Source organism: Amblyomma maculatum, chromosome 3 (assembly GCF_055883805.1).
Source record: "Amblyomma maculatum isolate TAMU_Amacu chromosome 3, ASM5588380v1, whole genome shotgun sequence".
In the NCBI taxonomy this organism is placed as follows: Eukaryota; Metazoa; Arthropoda; class Arachnida; order Ixodida; family Ixodidae; genus Amblyomma; species Amblyomma maculatum.
The window spans coordinates 161,248,494-161,262,114 of record NC_139346.1 but is presented as its reverse complement, the minus strand read 5'-3'; positions in this window follow the sequence as shown (position 1 = coordinate 161,262,114).

The following is a 13,621-nucleotide window of genomic DNA, read 5'->3' as shown; positions in this document are numbered from 1 at the left end:
TGATGCCAAAAATAACTTCAACTTTTTTTAAGAAGTCTTTTTTGAGAAAATTAATCCAAAACAGCAAAAAGTGTTACTTTTGTTAAATTGAGAGTTAAATTAAGCATTAAGTTCCTCGTGATAAAAATCCATGAAATAGTTCATTAAACACATAAGCTTCTCAGCTTATGTGTTTAAATCCAGAACTTTTTGCTTGAATAAATTTTGTTCGATGCGAAAAAAAAATGTTTTAAATTCACAATCTGTGTCACAGTTCGGCACTGCTGAGCTGCACTTTCACTGCCTTCAGACCTGTGTGCCACAGCTCAATTCGGGAGTGCCTATAAACTCTCGATCCAATATATGTTGGCGAATATTTTCTGAGTGAAAAATGGCAGTAACGTCACCATCTACACTATTGTCCTGTGCTTTTTTTTTAGACTATTTTACACTGTTCTTTTACACTTTAATAATATACATTTGTGTAAAGAAAGCAAACTGTGAACAATTTCAGGTCTTTGTCTAAGCGGGAGAAATATCAGACACGAGAGACATTTTGCATGGCGCTGATTCATTGTTTCGTGCATAAAACAGCTGAGCTTGTTACTGGTCATGTAAGAGCCGGACTCTCGTCACTAAGCGCCAACCGTAGTACATCCTTTTTAACGTGAATTATGCTCACTTCATGCTTCATCAATGCGCAGCATCAGCATTACTCTGTCGCGCACTTCCTCAATCTAACCGCGCTTGCTAGCTTGAAGCAGTTTCACAAGTCATCACTAAATGAAAAATTCAAATGTTGAGCAGATGAGGGGATGAGAAAACAAAAGACAGAAGAAAGTAGAGAAATTTCTTGTTTGTATAGTTTAGCGTCCTTCTATACATATCTGTAGGCCTGTTCAAGCCATCATTTCGCTCTGCTGTGAGGCGGGCGAAAAGAAATGACTACGTGATTCTTCTTTTCTGCCTCTGCAAAGTTGACTGCTTGTCACACAATAGGCGTCACACCAACTTCACATTTGTGACTACGTTGAGCCAAAAATGAGTGTCGAACTCTGGAAAGTGCATCATTCAAGATTGTTTTTTTTTTGCATCAACTGATTGAGAAAGCGCTGGCATGGGAAAGAGCATATGCTCCAAGAAAAGGTTGCCGCCACACAAGTGTTATGCAGTGAGAGCACAGTTCGGAACTGCCAACCATTGGCACTGGTTCTGAACTTCAAAAATATGTTTCTTGCGAAAGACAAAATTTACTAAACAAAAAACTGGATTGCAGGGGGATAAGTGTGCATTTAATGAGCTATCTCACATATTTTACCTCGAGGGCCTTTATGTTTAATTTAGGTCCCAATATAAGAATAACATCACTTTTTGCAATCTTTGAGACTGATTTTCCTAAAAAGTACTTGTTAAAGAAGGTTTAAACTATTTTTGGAATAAACTACCGGCAGATGAACAGTGAAAAAATTTATTGTGATTAAACCATGAACAACGTTTATGATACAAAATACTTCAAACACACAATTTTTTGCTTCTTTATTTAACCAAGAAAATGCACAAAATGCTTTATGGGGGCACTAATGAAGTTATATGAAAGAACAACCCATGTGAAATAGTATAAAATAGAGTGGTATTTTATCTGCTTTGCACTTGATTTAATAATATTTAAATGCGAGCACCTTTTGCCTCTTTGCAAAAACTTCGAATTGCACGTTTGTGTGAAAAAAGTTTTTTTGCAAGAAAATAATTTGGCCAAACAGTATTCACACAATTGCAAATTACCTCAATTTTTTTTCGAGAGGATCGGTGATGGTCACTTTTGGGGTGTGGGAGGTTTCACACGAAATGACCCATCATAATCATATAAACAAAATTCGAAGACCTGAGAAAAAATATTTTACTTTACTATAGTCACTGCATCTCATTTCATTCCGCACTGCTCTTAAGAGAACATGCATTTGTTCATTTTTCACAAGTTTTATGTCAAAAATCCAATTATGCAAACTATAGTAATTTAGACATCTAACCTTGTGTTTGGTGCATGATAGCCGTAGTTGCGTATGCGTGGTAAAACCCCAAAGAGCTAACATACAACCAACGCTTTAGATCATATGTTACTGGCAGTTTCCAGTGGCTACTTGAGCTGTTCTGTGCTTGTGTGTTCATTATCTTAGTGTGTTTTACACATCCTGTATAGGGAAGACAGCCTCGACCAGGGGCACTGCACCACTCTGTGCGCTAAGGCTCCTTATTTTTTAAAGGCAGCGAAAGGTCTTGATCCAGCCGCCCCTCCCTCCGATAGGCCGGTTGGCTGCACGTGACGTCTTTGCTGTCATGCTCTGCCTAAAAGGCCCAGCAGTGCTCGCTGCACCGCTGAAATGCATGTCGATCTGCGCTTATTGGCCGATACATGCCCCTATTGCATTTTTAGGAGTGTATATGCAGTACTTAATGCTTAAGCGGACACAAGAATTACATGTCTGAACTCAAATTTTAAAGCATGCGCGTGACATGCGGCTCCGCCGTGTTGCTGTGCCTTCGGCTGCCAAAGCCATGTGGAAGACGGGAAAAAGTTATTTTGCATTCCTCGCGTTGATGGTAATAGCAACAGAAGGAAGCTATGGTCTCATAGGATCGGGCGCAAGATTTTCATGGCCACGGAAAACACCTGACTATGTGAAGTGATTTCTGTCTTCTTAAAGAGCCGCTCGCTTGCCCGGGTTGGCCTTTGTTTGGGCATATGCTATTTCATGAGCAAAATATCAAGAACGCTATGAGTGAAAAGTCACTGTCGTTTTGCATCCCCTTATTTTCCCTGAACAGATGAGGACTGCAATATAATGCGTTGAATCAATGGTGTCAAAATGCTCTGAATGAAAAGGCAATGCTTGAGGATGCTTATGAAAATTTAGTCCGTACAGTTGTTCAGTTAATCGATATAAATGAAACATTGGAAAAAGAGGAGGATGCAAATATGTCAAAATGATCGAAATGGAAAGTCAGTATTTGCGAAGTGTGTGATGAGAGGCTAGTTGGTAAGGCATTCTGAAGACGTAAAACTATGCAGGAGACAGGACACAGAAAAGATGTAGACAGGACGAGCGTCTGCATGAGCGTCGGCATCTTTTCTGTGTCCTGTCTCCTGCGTAGCTTTAAGTCTTCAGTATTTGCCTATGCTAAATATCGGTGTACAAAAAAAAAAAAATTATACCACAAAAAGTGTAAAAACAGTCCTGTGTGTGAAACGCTATTGTGCCATTCTTTTAATGGAGGAGTCTCGCGGCCTTGCATCGAATGCAAGCAAGTTCCGCTGAACGCACACAGGGACTCGTCAAGTTTCAAGAGGTGGCATCCAAGCTTACTGGTGACATTATTGCCCGGCAGACTAAGAAAACAATATAAAGCAAATAAAGAATAGAAAAGTGAGAAAACATCCATCAGCTTTGTATCGCATCATACCCGATTTTTTTTTTGTAGTTTTTGGAAGATATACATGAGTTGGTAATCCACAGTTGCAGAGAAACTGACTTTTTCTCCAAAATAAAGCTATTGGATTACTGTGTAAACGAAATGAACTCGAGCCAAAAAGTATGTAAAATCCTGCAACGTTTTAATTTTTTATGCCTTTCTATTTGCTCCTTTTGTGTCATACAAATGTGAGTAGCACTGCCGTTTATGCACAAAGTGGGTAAGCTTTCTCTTGCAACTTTTGCACACAGCAGCACGCTCTTGATCGACTGATGTGGTAAGAACTGGTAGGTCATATTAAGCCTGCCTCAAACCCTATTTCAAGCTCTCAGTGCATTGATATTCTTAACAAAACGTTTAGTGTGGTTTTTCTGAGTGCTATCAACAGTATTGACATTGGAGACAATTCATGCAAATACAGTAAAACCTCGTTACAAGAGACACTCAAGGGACCCAAAAAAGATGGATCTTGTAACCAAAATTTATAAAAGCACTGTGTTGATCAGTTTACTGCACATCAGCATATAAATGCATTCACATGCATTAACAGGAAATTGTTCAGGAAAGCTTAAAGAAGTTATTCATACTAGTATGTATTTTTGTGAGTGCAGAGTGTATTCCTTCCCAAATTCTAATACCTTTGAATCACTCTTACATGCTCGTCACCCTCAGATGCTGACATTTTTCCTCTGAAATGTCTTTGTAGTCACCCTCTATGGCACATGTGCCATTTACTTGCACGAGAATTGCACAGTCTGAAAACTTTGGGAGCACACAAGATCCACATCTGCAGGTACGAATTCCTCAAAACATTTTCTTCTCTTGGATGCTTGCCCATGCTTCACCTTCAAGGAAGCTTTCTACAGTATCCATATATAGGCCCTCTTGCATCACGTCACCACATTTAAAGCCTGCTTGTCTGAAACAGTTTTTCACAGCTTCACTTCTCAGGCCATTCTAGACGCCTGAAATCACCTGAACAGCAAACTTCACATCAATTAATATTGTACAGTCTTGCTGCCTGTCGAGCAATAGGCGTTCTACCAACCTTGTTTTGTGCAGCAACCTAAGAGAGTGCATATTGTCTTTGTCTATTGGTTGAAGGTAAGGTGTGGAGTTTGGAGGGAAAAAATAACTTCGGTGGCTTTGAGCATGAGAACTTTGGTGCTGCAAGAAGCATTGTCCACAAAGAGACATCAGGATTCTGAGTTTTCATCTTGTGATCAAATTTTAACAGCGAGGAGTTAAAAATGCTGGATGACATTCTTGCATTTTGATTAGTTTCATAGGTGAAAGTAATGTGATGCCAGTGGCTGAAACAACGGGGTCATTTTGATCTTCCAATGATGGGGGAAGCACTCCTTCTCAGTTCCTGACATATACTACAAAAAGGATGCTGATATGGAACAGAATTTAGCTGAGAGAATCTAAAGTGCATCATGTACGAGTTGGTATGCTTCAGCTGCATTGTATGAACACACCTGGGTTTCTCTTCTAAATAGTGAAGATTTTACTCCAGGGACCTAAAAATGTTATTCTTAGTAACCAAGTGTCTCTTGTAACCATGTCTCGTGTATGCAATGTTGTTAACATGGCAGACATAGGAAAACCAACCAAACCATATTTAAATTTGAAGAGGACAAGCTGTCGGGCTAGTTGGTTTTCCATAGTTTTTGCAGCGCGTAGCCGGACAAGGACAAAGACGGAGGAACAGATAAGACACACAGGCGCTGAACTGCAACTTTATTTAGGTAATCGGCCAACCATGTCATATATACCACAGAGAAACACCCACAAGAGGGACAAAGTTTAAACACATGGCGAAAAACTGGTGCAACAAAATCAAGGCGTCGAATTGAACAAACCACAAGTATAAATATATTGATAAATCTAAATGCCTAACACACGATTAACATGAGAAAGCGACATAACATGATAATAGTGGCTGTGGCAAAAGTGCATGAAAAATGAACAAAAATTCTCAGTCCTTAACAAGCAAAAATGGCTAAAAAAGTGGGTGTGCAGAGAACGTTTTTAAGAACTTGTTTAAAACTGCAGATAAATATATGAGATAGACAAAAAATGAGTGAAACATGAAAAAATGGAGAGATGAAATTGTTCAAACAAAATTGAAAGCCAACAATTAGCACAGCAAAACAAAAACCAAGAATGAATTAAACAATGCGACTGACATGGATATGTAGAATGAAAAAAAAATGAATTAACGAGCAATGAAAGTGAAAGGTTAAAATCTTAAAGAGCGAAAAAACCAGACTGCAATTCAAATTGTATAAAACGAAGGCATGTAAGGAGTGCAAATAAAACCAAAAATAAAATCAAGCACAATCAGAGAGAAAAGCAATTTCTTTGCTCGAAAGAAAAACTGAGGATGTGCTGACACATTCATCCTTGTGCTTCGCGATCAAAGTGGCTTCCACTATTTCACGTGTAAGCTTGTTATGGGATCTGTTTAGAATGGTAGTTTTCTCAACGACAAGGGAGCATTTTCTATTATGGTCGCATGTGCGACAATGCACTGGTAGGTTTTTGGACGATGATCCTGAAAAATCATTGCTATGCTCCAATAAACGTTTAATGGCCGATGTATGCCTTGGCACAAGATAGGGGGATAGAGTATACCACCCCTTCTGCACATGTTAGGTGGGATTTTTGTGCCTTTTGATGCAGCCATTGTCTCTTTTCGTCGTTTTGTTCACCATGCGACAAAGTCTTGATAGGCAGTGCGGGGCCTCAGCTTGCTCTGAGTCGTGGAGGCAAGTTCAGCTGTTTCACGACTGTCTTCGTTTTGCTTGCTTGGAGAGTACCGCTCCTGGTCTAGGATTGCGCAGACTCACTTCTGAGCAGTGACTCGCTGCACATCTCACAGAGGTCTACTGGAGAAACCTTGTGTCCATTCTTCCAAGGGAGCGTCGCACAGTTCCATCGAGCCAGAAGGTTCACCTCATCGGAAGCCCCAATGTGCTGCCATCGGCCATGAAGGTACTATAGCAGGGCCCCAAGCTCAGCCAACATCCGTTATTTGATAAACCACAGCTGCTATCTCTGGTTAGGAGCACTGCATCCAAGACAGCTGGCGATGACTTCGAAGAATGCGTTCGAGATGCTGTTGATCTCTTTACTTCTACTATGGAACAGTGATCTTCGGTGCGGTGAATTGGTGTCGTCCCTACAGAACGCGGATTTAAAGCTGCTGGTCTCTGACAATTGGAGGGAGGTTTTGCCGTAGTCCCCACGAGTGTCTACACTTCGAAGGCTTGCAAGGCTGTTGAAGAAAACTTCCACCAAGTTCGCAGCGCTCGGCCAACCAAGGTAAAGATCCATGCCATGAAGTTTTGCAGTAGAGTGGGTTTGGAGAAGGTGGCCAAGGAAATGACAGTGAGAACCTGAGTCTGGAGCTCTTTTTTTCTGTCAAGACTCATAAACCTGGATGCCCGTTCAGGGCCATTGATACCGAAAGGGGGACTTGGCAACATGCTCTAGGCAGGTACCTTCAGCAGCCTGTCCATTCTGCGCACTGCGCACGTTAAGAAGCGGCAGCTCTTTTTTTTTTTTTTGCGGGAGTCGTTTATCCTTGCACGTATGAATCAACGAAAGTACGCGGTCAGCTGCGATCATGACACTGGCTTTTAACATTTTTCGCTTCAAACAGCATTTAGCTATCACGCTGCCCAATGATTTTGTGGCAGTGGACTACGCCCGCCCCAAGCGCGGCGTGATAAATCGAACCAGGTTTGTGCAATCAAGCCATCACGGGCACTCTGTCAAGTTCGCTCACCGCCACCCCAGGAGCTATCAAAAGATAAACGCGCCGTGATGTTATCGCTGCGCAGCATCTCACGCTGCCAAGAAATCAGCTGTGGATGAGACGACCGAAACAGAGTGGCGCGCGCTATCAACATGCAAGCGAAAACGCTCGCGATTTCTGCCGCGGCGACACAGAAACCTTGTTTTGAGCTGCCGCGGTGGCTCGAGCGGCAAGAGGGACGCAGTTCCAAGTTGGAAATTTTTCGCTCGTCGCTGAGATCGCTCAATCGCTTGCATGTGAGCGAGCTGGCCTTGACGCTTTTTTCTTTTTTTTCAAAATCTTGGGTGAAAAAGTGGAGGATCGGTTCATTATAGGAGTGGGTTGATTACACGACAAATACGGTACCGTTTTTTCGCATCGTAAGTGCCGTCACAAGCCGATTTTTGTATATCGAATTATTGATATATCGAACTATTTCGCGATCTCCTTCGAGTTCGATATACCCGGGTTCGACTGTAGCTGGCACTGATGCTCTCACTCACGCCAATGTTTTCACAGCGAGTGCCGACGGTAATGACCAGAAATGCATCTATGTTTGTGAGGGCGTGACGCCAGCTTGTTGATTTAGTTTTCCAATGTGCAGTGGTGGAACTGGCAACTGGCTTCTTGTAGCAGCTTTTGTAGCAGAAGAAAACGCAGTTGGTAGCAGAAATTTCAAATTATATAGCAGAAATTATGGCATTTGGTAGCAAATATTTAAGCTTTTGTAGCCGAAAAAAAAAACGTTTTGTAGTATAATTTTAAATTTAGAGACGCTTAATTAAGAGGGCTTGTTTTATTTCTGGACCCCACTGCTCAGATGTTTAAACGACCACCCATGCAAAAACAACCTTCAAGCTCAAATGCAGTCTAAAGTGCTGTTCTTTCCTTAAAAAACCCCAAATTAAGCAAATGGGAGGTTTTGCTAAAAACAAAGGGTTTTTTTCCAAGGGGAAGGCATAATGAGATATGCAACAACCCTATAAGCACTGTAGCCTTGGAAAGAAGTATAGTTAGCTGTCTTAATATAAACACTCCCTGTAGAAATTCAGAACTACCGCTTCCTAAAACTGCAACTTTAAGGCAGAATGCATGTCTTCTCTTGCCTTGATGACTCCAGCTTGGACAGTGCCGCTGCAAGTCTTTCCTGTCCATTTTCTAAAGGACTTATCCACTCTCGTCTGCAAATTTTTTACTTGACACCTTTTACGAAAAGCAGCTCAACATTGGTGCTCATATTCCTGCCCAGGCTGCAGCTCTTCCTGTACCTTTTCTTGATTCTAACCTCCTTTCTGGGTGTCCTTGTCGTGTACATCACAGTAACGTCGATGCCTTTTTCCTTCCACTGATTGATTGATTTAGAGGAATGGAAAGGCGCGGTAACTGTCTCACTAGTTTCCTGTGGACACCTGAACCGCGCCGTAAGGGAAGGGATGAGGGTGGGAGTGAAAGTGGAAAGAAAGGGGAGCCGTAGTGGATGGCTACGGAGTAATTTCGACCACCTGGGGATCTTTAACATGCGCTGACATCGCACAGCACACGGACGCCTCTTCGTTTCGCCTTTTTCCTTCAAGACCCGTGATGATGGGAGGGAAAGGGGGAAGAATATGTTTTCATTATTCTTCCCCAGCCAGGACCTGAAAACATATTCTTCCCCCTTTCCCGCCTTTTTCCTTCAAGACCCGTGATGATAGGAGGGAAAGGGGGAAGAATATGTTTTCAGGTCCTGGATGGAGATTTTCTTTTACCCCCTCGAGAGAGGCGTGCTGCTGGCGCTGCTCAGTCAAAAAGCGCGATGCGCGGGGATATAGTGTGAGAGCCAGTTCCGTGCGTTCGCAATCTTTGCTTTCGTTCTTTTTCCTCCGGTGGATTGACGGGGTGGCTGGTTAATCAAAGCGACGCAGGGACTCGGAATTGCGAGTCTGCTTCTTTGCAGCGCACTGCAGGGATTGTGCGTATGCTTTTCTCAATGTAATGAAAACGTCCAAGGGTACTTACTGACCGTATGCGGGGCTTCGAATATATTGAGTACCTGCGCATGAGTTTTTTGCACACGCGTGTGCCCACACAAGCAGTTTTGTAGTGGCGAAAAAGAAATAACTGCCAAGATTGAGATAATCTTCTAAAGGGTGCGTAAATGTTGACATTTGGAATTAAGCTGTGAAATTATACAAGATGTTCACATAAGGTGCTGAACTTAAGGTACAAAAGCGGCCAGCAGAGTCCAGTGCACGCGCACAGATGCAGTCAAATCCTTAGCGCTCCCTCCGCTGCTACTCAGGTCATTGCAGCCCATACCTATACCTTGTATGAAAAAAATAAATAAATAAAAACAAGCAAGCATGCATGCATACTGCTCCAGCTGTGCTTTGCTGAGGGCAGTTCCAAATCGCCACCCGCTGGTGGTCCCACTCGTTCCTTGTTTCCTGTAAAAGGACATGCAGCGAAGTCCTCCCCCTATTTTCTCATGTCATCCCAGCGAAAATGGCGTCCGAGGAGGCTGCGCGCATGAGCAGTAACGCTACTTGCAAAATATTCATAGCCAGTGTGCACTTGCTTGCTTTGTGATGTATTTATTGCCTCCCATTTAGTGAGTAATACTGTTTCTGTGCCGAGTCGGTCTTCGAATGAAACGCCGCCAGCTAAAGCTCTCGCGCGTGCAGCTGAGGTGCGAACTATATCAATCATGAGGTGCGAAATATATCAAATATGATTTTTTAATGGCGAAACGTCACTTCAACAAGCGTTAATATGCGCATTTTTTTACTTCCGATATTTCTAATCGCGCTATCGGTTGAGAAAACTTAAAAACAGGGCTCACTTTTAATGTTGACGTTCTTCAACTTCCCAGATAATGTTTCCCCTTAGAAATCTCAACTAAAGAAGTTGATCAGCGTTCGCAGTCTGTACACTTTATTTCATCTATTTTTCCTCCTGTTAGTGTTTCATCCGGCGTTCCACAAGGTTCCGTTTTAGGCCCACTTCTTTTCTTATTATACATTAACGGCCTGCCATGTTGTGTATCTGTAAAAATTTGTCTTTACGCTGACGACTAAGTATTATATCACGACGTTAATACACCACTTAGCCATGAAATACTTGCTGAGGTGCGAACTATATCAATCATATTTGAGGTGCGGCTACTGCGAACACTGTACCCCGGCGAACGAAACATGCTCCCGGTACAGTACAAGTAGTGGCTTTCGTTACTCGTTTTAGAGCGCAGCTCTTTGGCGTCCGTTCCTGGGTTTCGCGTCGGCGTCGGCGTCGGCCTCGTAACCAGCTCCGCCCCCCTTTCATCCCCCCAGCTCTAGCAGCAACCGACTGATACCGCTGGATGCTGCTGACGCCGCTAGAGAGTCAAGATAACGTGACTGCATAGAACACCGTCGCCGCCATGCAGAAAGAGGAGGGGAGGGTCCTCCCCCCCCCCCCCCCCCCCTGTTCCTGTGTGGCGGATAGGGTGCTCTTCAGTTGCCGACGCGCCGGTTATTTCACGTAGGCCCCGGCACGTCGACGAATACGTGACCACTTTCCCACGGCTAGACCTGGTTCTTGGCGCTGCGGAAGCGAGGGTATCATATTGTTTGCGTCGGCATCGGCGGCGTTGTCCCTGAAACCAACTCCGCAGCTGGGGTTGACTCACTATCGGCGTCAGCAGCATCAGTCAGTTGCTGCTATCTCTTCCCTCCTCCCTTTATCGCGTTGTCCGCTTGCTGCGCGCGCTTCTGCCCCCATCGTTTGCCGCTGGGTGTACACGCCGCCCCCCTCCCCCCTCTTCCTGCGAGTCTCCGGTTGTCAAAGCGCCGGCTCGAACTTAATTCCTTTCTTCGCTCCTCCTCCAATGCAACCCCTGTGCAGTGGCAATCAGAGAGCCAGATCGGTGGCGGCGGATCTGTATATGTGCACCGCCCGAGCCGACACCGATGTTAGTAGTGGGGGACTCTTGCCTTCATGTTGACATAAAGACAAACATGAATTTCTTCACACTTATGCGGGAGAACATCCCGTTCCTCGCGCTCGTAACGCGTCCCACGGCTGTGACAACCTCGCGAGGCACTTGTATAGATCTCGTCTTTGAGAATCAAGCATTGGTGTACCAAGTCGAACATACATCAGTCTATTTCTCCGATCACAAAGCTTCCTTCATGACTGTCAAGAACTGTTAGTGGAGTCTTTGTTAAAGGAATACGTGTGAAAAATAAAAAAAAAATTCTGTGATAGCGCATACATGTGTTGCTCGATTTCTTTGCCTCAATCTATCGAAAAGGTGAAACAGCTTATTTGCTGCGCTCAAATTTCGCATTAGGAAGTAACGTAATCGTCGGTAATTTTTTAGTTTTTTTTAGTAACACATAGGATGTATGCTCGTGTTTGGCAAAAGCAGGCATTTCGCTGCCCATGCATGGGGCCGCCTCGCACGAGAAGCGAATAACCGCTAGCACACTCAACATGAGTAAACCGATGAACCGAGATACCTCTTTCCTTCCACAGAAACGACTAAGCGGAATCAGCCATTCAATGAAAAGTGCTGTCATAATTTCAACCTACCAGCTAAAGTTGCATCCAGACAACGCGAAATCTCTTTGCATTCTTATTATCGAGTCAGCCTTACACTGAAAGTGAGGCGTGGAAGTCTCGCGCGTTAGAGGGTCGGTATCATGCAATCCCTCGAAGGAAAAATAAAACTTGATGCTATGGAAATTATCCAATGAGGAGATGAGGTTGTTAGTGGCGCATAAATTCGTTGCATGATATGAAGATTTTACGAGTTCACAGCAGAGATAAAAGTGGTAAAAGAAATACTAAAATTCTGCTTAGCTCTGCAAACTCATTAGAAAATGCATCGGATGCTAAACTGTAGTTTATTTACTGGTATCAGCCCAAATACATTGCTGTTTGTTTTTTTTCCACATCTTAGGCAGGACTGGAAAAAAAAAATGCTACAAAAATGTGAATTTGAATTTGTGAATAAAGGATTTGTTTATTTTATTTGCGCGATTTTTTTCGCTGAACTTGCTCTTTTCATTGTTTCCCTGAGTGACAAGGGGACGTTAGCGATCGGAAACAGCGGTCTTGTGTACTTCACCGTTCCCGTCATGTTCCGCGAGGCTGGAAACAGCGACATCGGTCTCGGTGACTCTTTTCAGCTACCTGTTTGGTCAGCAATCATCAAAAGGGTCGTTTTTAGGCTTTTCATCACCAGGAGCCCAGAGGTGGTTTCGTAGCTTCTGTTCCTGCTCATTTGTCGTGTCTACTGTTTTTTTTATTATTTTTCCTTCGAAGCCTAGCTGTAGCGCATGTGCCCCGTTCCACTCCTTGTTTTCTCTACAACAATATCACTGGATGAGGGAATGTGCTGGCCACTCGTGTCTCATGTTCGCCGGCTACATTGTGTTACTACAGAAACTACGCCTCTCGTGGAGCATTTGTCCTCGCCCTCAAACTCTATCTTTCCCAGCCTTTCCCTCACCTCATCGCCTCTGCCTTCCTTCATCCTCGCCTTCACTAATTTTTCAGTGATGATTTTCCCTCACCTCACCGAGTCAAATCCTCTTAAGGTGAAGGTGCGGACCCCCTCATGAGGATGCCCATGTATGTTAGAGTCAAGCGAATGTCATTTGGTTTTGAACCTCTAAACGATCATGACTAAGGGGCGCCGCGGTCCAAGGTTCGTGATGGAGCTAGGAGCGCTAGAAATTCACATTTGACCTCTCTGACGGCGTGGTGGAAAACTCTCGTGGCGATATTTGACGAGTTTAGGTAATAGAAGACATGAGTATTATGATCAGGGTGGATGTTCGGGTGAGTTGGTTCATCGTCAAAGAATTACAGCGCTTTTGAGACAAGGGCAAAGAAGAAAAAAAGAGTGGGCAGCACGTGCGCTAACTTTCAACTCAGTTTTATTCAATGCATTATAGGATTTTATACACTGTAGGAGCATAGACAAAACATACCAGCATGCTATCGCGACGCACGTTACCACATAATCGCACAAGTTATTTTCCGAAGAACTCGATTTTCTTCGTCGAGAGTGATATCGAGGGATCGCCTTACACATTCTTCTTTCAGCTCTCTTATTTTTCTGGCTTCTACAATCTCGCGTATCAGTTTTTCTTTATTTCTGCTTATGAGTAGCTTGCAGTCTGAAGATGGGATGGCATCCAGATAATGATCGGCATTATTACCTCTCTTAACTGTTATCAACGCTTTTGTCGTGTTCACAAAATCTCTCATTTAGGCACCTCCCGGTCTGCCCTACATACACCTTACCACAAGACAACGGTAAGGAACACGCAACGCCCACTGCACACTGAATAGGTTTTTATTGGGCTGTTTTGCGCATCCTTGTTTCTTGAGAGCCAACGG